This window comes from Humulus lupulus, chromosome 2 (assembly GCF_963169125.1).
Source record: "Humulus lupulus chromosome 2, drHumLupu1.1, whole genome shotgun sequence".
Taxonomy (NCBI): domain Eukaryota; kingdom Viridiplantae; phylum Streptophyta; class Magnoliopsida; order Rosales; family Cannabaceae; genus Humulus; species Humulus lupulus.
The window spans coordinates 258,850,687-258,857,014 of NC_084794.1; positions in this window are offsets into that span (position 1 = coordinate 258,850,687).

The following is a 6,328-nucleotide window of genomic DNA, read 5'->3' on the forward strand; positions in this document are numbered from 1 at the left end:
AGACCTAGTGGGCGCCCTGCCCACTGGAAAGGGCGGGGTCCGTTACGCCGTAGTAGCCATAGACTACTTCACTAAGTGGGCCGAGGCAGAGTCGTTGGCAACAATAACATCGAAGAAGGTACTCGACTTCGTGGTTAAAAGTATCATCTGTCGATTCGGTCTACCAAAGAAAATCGTCTCCGACAACGACACTCAGTTCGACAGCGATCTGTTCACCGAGTTTTGTGAAAGGCACGGGATTGTAAAGAGCTTCTCCTCCGTGGCCTATCCTTAGGCGAACGGCCAGGTCGAAGCTGTCAACAAGACTCTAAAGGCGAGCCTCAAGAAGAGATTAGATGAGGCAAAGGGGGTCTGGCCAGAACAGCTCCCCCAGGTCCTATGGGCATACCGGACCTCGCATCGGACTCCTACGGGTCATACTCCTTTCTCCCTAACCTTTGGGAGTGAAGCACTCCTCCCCGTGGAAGTTAAGGTTCTTTCACATAGAGTCCAGTCTTACGACCAAGATCGGAACCAAGAGCTCCTGTGCCATTCCCTCGATCTAATTGATGAAAGGCGAGAAGATTCGCAACTCCAGCTCGCCCATTATCAGCAGAAGATCACTCGCTACTTCAACTCTAAAGTCAAAAAACGCGCCATTAGCGTTGGCGACTTGGTCCTAAGGAGAGTTTTCCTGGCCGGAAAAGATCCCAAAGATGGAGTGTTGGGACCAAACTGGGAAGGACCATACCAAGTCATCGAAACCGTCAAGGAGGGAACTTATAAGTTAGCCCGACTCAATGGAGGAGCCGTACCACGGACTTGGAACGCCATCCACTTTAAGAAATATTATCAATGATCCATTTGTAAGGCCTGGAAGGCCACTTTCTATATATTAATAAAAATTAGCTTTTTACGCACATTTGCAATTGTAATCCTAAAGTAACCACGAAAGACCCTTTCCCAGTTACTTGGGGGGCATATGGTACCTGGATATAACCAGGTCTCCTTAACGACTTAGATGTTGATTTTTACCTATGGATCGTTGCTCTTCTTAAAGACCTCGAGACACGGATAAGGGTTAACGCCAACTAAGTCCTATCCTGGTTTTAACTAGGTCAAAAAACTTGGAAGTTAACTTAAATTTATTGATCGTGGTTCTTCTTAAAGAGCTCGAGATATGGATAAAAGTTAACACGAACTAAGTTTTCAAAATAAGTTCCTGGTTTTAACTAGGTCAAAAAACTTGGAAGTTAACTTAAATTTATTGATCGTGGTTCTTCTTAAAGAACTCGAGATATGGATAAAAGTTAACACGAACTAAGTTTTCAAAATAAGTTCTTGGTTTTAACTAGGTCATAAAACTTGGAAGTTAACTTAAATTTATTGATCGTGGTTCTTCTTAAAGAACTCGAGATATGGATAAAAGTTAACACGAACTAAGTTTTCAAAATAAGTTCCTGGTTTTAACTAGGTCATAAAACTTGGAAGTTAACTTAAATTTATTGATCGTGGTTCTTCTTAAAGAACTCGAGATATGGATAAAAGTTAACACGAACTAAGTTTTCAAAATAAGTTCCTGGTTTTAACTAGGTCATAAAACTTGGAAGTTAGTTTAAATCTATTTATCATCGTTCTTCTTAAAGAGTTCAAGATATGGATAAAAATTAACACGAGCTAAGTTTATAAAAAAAAAAAGGGTATGTATTGTAGCCAAAAGCATGAAAAAATATGAGTTAAAAGCTCAAGGAAAATTGTCTCGAGGTAAAGACACCTCATACAAAAGTTACAAAAAATACTTCAAAATATATAAAGAGAAGAGCGCCCTAAGCTCCGTCAGTTGGCCCTTGGAGGTCGCCGTTTCATCTTGCTCCGCCGCCCCAGAGGCTTCCCCAGTCTCCGAAGGTGGCGCCTCTTTATCGAGGCGAGCTTGGAACTTCACCAACAAGCGCGCCCAGAAATTCGGCGGCATGAAAGAGAAGTCAGCCTCCGGATTATGGAGCCAACAGTGGTAGAACAGATCCTGCATGGACTACTCCGAGATGGTCTTCTCTTCCTCCAGGGCGGCCTGGGCGGCCTGGATCTCCGTCCTCGCTGCCTCAAGGTCCGCCTGCGAGGTGGCAAGGAATGTCTCAAGCTCCTGGACCTTCGAGCGGGTCTTCCCCAGATCGACCTAGGCCCTCTCCAACTCGCCCTTCGAGGCCGTCAGGGCATCCTTGGCCGCCTTAACCTCCTGAAGGGTGGCCTGGTGCTCGGTCCTCATGTCATCGAGCTGAGTCCTTGCCCTGATGATGCTTCGGTGAAGGGCGATGACACCCTGCGAGGAATGAAAGATAAACTGGCTCAGAGAAAAAATAAGGAAAAGTGTAATGGTAAAAGCTGTAAAAGAATAGGGCAGCTTACCGTTAGGGTCATACTCATGGAAGAGTCCATGACGTCAACCGGGCTCATCGACTCAATGGTCCGGAGTTCCTTCTCGGTGAACTTGTAGATATGGTTAACGGCGTAGCTTGCCGATTCGTACACCGTCCCCCGAAAGACCTCTGGGATCTTCTCTAGGTCCTGAGGATTGACCGGGATGCGTACATCGGAGACCGCCGCAGGCGAAATCCCGGTCTCCATTCCCCCGTCCTGGGGGGCAGGCGGAACTCGCTGAGGCGGTGGAGGCATTAGTCCTGCTCCGGCAGCTGGAAGGATCGCCCACACGACCTGGACTGGCGGGGTTTTCTCCTTCTCCTTTGCAGGAGATTTAGTGGAGACCCCGGCAGAGCTCTTGGAACCCCGGAGCCTTTTCGCTCTTGGCCCGGCTGGGGGGTTCCCCCCGAAGACTATGCCCCGCAAGCTATCCTCGGGCTGAGACATCTCTTCTGTCAAACAAAAAGAAAAAACATGGTTATTACAAGTTAGCAATCATGCAAAGATAAAGACAAAAGTTTAAAGCTAAAGAAGCATATGAATACTGAGGGAGCCCTACCCCCCGAGCTGGAAGAACCTAAGACGATTATTTCACGAACTGGCACAGGTTCTAGGTCCGGTTCCGACTTGGGGCTAGACTCTTCTACATACTGCCTAAGCCCTGGAGCATAGATACCCCTCTGGAGTGATGGCCATGTGCGTAGGTTGGTCCCATACTCCTCGAATGAGATCGACCTAAAAGCTAGGGTGTTATCTACTACTACGGTACCCCTAGGCCGGCTCTCTTGGTGATCCAGCACGAGCCGGTCAACACAATGGAGCAGGAGTGTGTTCAGGTCCGGATCCCTTCGGTGACGATGGATGATCTGCCTAGGATTGAACCTAACCAGCCGGGGGTCTGCAGTGGCCCTATCTAGATTCTTAAACAAGTAAGGGTTACCTTGGCCGGAAGGACCCGTGGCTGCTCCGGATTGGACCATCTCCTCGCCCATCCTCTGGGCGACCTCCAAGGTCCTCTTCCTATTCCTCACGAGCAAAACCTCAGCCGCCTCGTCCTCCTCCACGACGATAGGTCTGTTATCGCGGGCTGGGGGCGGCCCCCGGGGCCTCTTCAGGTTCAGGGTCTGGTTTGGGAAGATCAGTTTGCAGAACACCATCGTCTCGTCCGTCACGAGCACGCGATAGTCCTTCTCACTGGGGGGCAAGCCCGCCAATGTTTCATATTGGCCCCCGAGGGTCACAGACTTTTCAGTCCTCGCGTAGATAGCTGCAAGATTGGCTGGAATCAGAATGGAATACGCTAGGAGCTAAAATAAAGTAACACTTGAAAGGCGAGCTAAGAACTGGGATTACTTATGAGGACGATTGAAATAGTGGTGGTCGCAGTTCCGGAACCCAGTTGACATGAAGAACTGGTCCTTGAAGTCATTTGGGTGGCTGGGCAGCTCGATCACCGCCGCCGTATTGGGAAAACGGGTTAAATAGTAAAACCCGTCACCTCGCCCCCGCTGATCCGGGCTGGCTTTGAGGCAAAAGAAATATAAAATATCAGCAGGAGTAGGGACCTCCCACTCCTGCTTCTTGAATAAATACCTCAACCCTGCGAGCAGACGGTAGGAGTTGGGGGGGAGCTGAAAGGGGGCCAACCCCACGTAGTTCAGGAAATCAGCGAAGTACTAATCCAGGGGAAGGAAGGCCCCTGCCTTGAAGTGTTCACCGCTCCAGGCCGCGAACGATTCATCGAGCGGCGTGCAGCTCCGCTCGCCATCCGCGGCAGGTCAGGCAATAACGGAGGCTTTCCCCAGTGGAATGTTGTGAGTGAGGAAGAGTTTGTTGATCTTCGCCTGGTCGGTCACCTTTGAGACGATTCTCTTCGCCTCAAAGAATGCGTCGGGGGCCACCTCGACCTCCTTCTCCACGGCCGGCTCGAAGCGGGGGATCGGGGAGCTAGGCATCACCGCCTTTCCTTTTTCCTGTTGGGAGGCCAAGCTTCCAACGTTCTTCTGAGGGAGGTTCTTTTTTGGAGCCATCTGGTCGCCTAGCGAACAAAAGAAAACACTTTAGAAAAGGCGACCCCAGCAGAAGGAAGAAGAAATTATTATTTGCACGAGCTGAGGTAAGCCCAGCTTGTGGAGAGTGGAACCACGCGGTTCAGTGAACACGCGCGTGCTCCCAACAGATCCCAGATTACTCGGAATTCGCGTGTCAGGAGATTCATAATAGAATTTGCCTTGGAGGGAAATTTTCAATAAGCAGAAACACAAAACCGCTTGTGAGGCGTGTTCCCTAAGCTATCCGGTTTTGCACCCAAAAATTCCCAAAACTCCTACCCAGAAATTTGTCCAGAAAAAGCACCCTGGAACCCATACTCTAAAGCGATTTCTTACAACAAATGTGCCCTAACCTAGAAAGGGCTGTCACCCTCCATATCCACACAACCCATAAAACCCTTGCATGCGGCTACAGTGAAAAAAATATCCCAAGCTACAGTAGCATGTTTTCATAGTGAACAGGGTCAGGAAACTTACAGTGTATGGCTGGGAGGTAGATGAGGGCGTTGCGTTGATAGGAGCTTCATCGGTATGGTAACTTCCAAAGCTTCGGAGAAATCCGTGCGCCTAAGCTTCGTGAACGATGAAAATGGCAGCAACAGGATTGTGGGTTTCGTTCTTCTGAAATGTGGAGAAGGAAGAGAAAAGGAGATTTGGAAAATTTTGAATGAAAGGGTGGCCCGTGCGTGGGGTGGCCACCCCCTTTTATATACGTGAAGTATCACGTGTAGAAGGCTCTTGGGTGGCCCTGGTGAGGGATCCGAGGCCTTCCACTCGAAATACGAAACGACGGCTGGGCATAGGCTAGGCCATTAAACGCGGTTCTCGTAAGACGTACCGTCACCACCCACGACGTTCCACGTATCAGACGCCTGCGTAAAGAGTGGAATGCGAAGAGTTTATGGGGAAGTCTAAAAGCCCCTACTGTGGTCTTTATATACGACGTCATGTACCACGAGCAGGAGCTTGGGGGGCAGATGTACGCCCTGTTTTTCCCACGGGCTGATTAGCAGGCCGAGCTACGGACTAATCACGATTAGCCCATTAACATCTCCAAAACTGGAGCTCCCGTTTCGAGGTCGTACCCTATTAGCTCGGGCAATCCCTGAGGACTCGCCAAGGTTGCCCAGGACTGGGTGAAGGAATCCGAAGGCCGAAGGTCGGGTCAAGGGAGAAGCTCGTGGCACGAGCTGTGTATGGAGCTCTGACCCTCCGTAAAGTCAGCACACGCAAGATAAACGTGCATATATCTGACATCACATGTCCGATATCTCCCTGACTTCTCGGACACGCAGCAGGAACGTGCGTGTTCAGATATCCACGGCTGGGTTGGGCCGTGCGGCCCATTATCTCCTTACCTATCGATTTGACCATACTTATGTGTCAGGTTTAGGAATTAATCATGAATGTCACAGAGTTGATATGACAAATAATAAGGTCACGGGATGATCTCCTTACCAACTTCCAGGTGCCTTCTCCTATAAATATGGAGAACCTGGGAGTTGATAAGGGTTGAAAAAAATAGTCTCTGGATAGATATATGCTTTGTAACCAAATACCCAGAATATATCAATAATATTGACTAGTGGAGTAGAAGGATTTTAACCTTCGAACCACTTAAAAACGTGTCTTGAGTCACCTAGTTCATTCTCTAAGATCCTATATCTGTGACGGTTCTATATACAGCACTAATCCCTTCCTCTTCTTCTCTTAATTACCTGTTGGCGAAGAATCGCGTCAACAGCACCATTAAATTGTCTACTGATTTACTTCTTAAATCAGTTCTTTATGTTCCTTCTTTGAAGTGCAATTTAATTTCTTTTCACAAATTGACTTCCGATAACAATTGCCTTGCTAAATTTGTGTCCAATTCTTGCCAATTT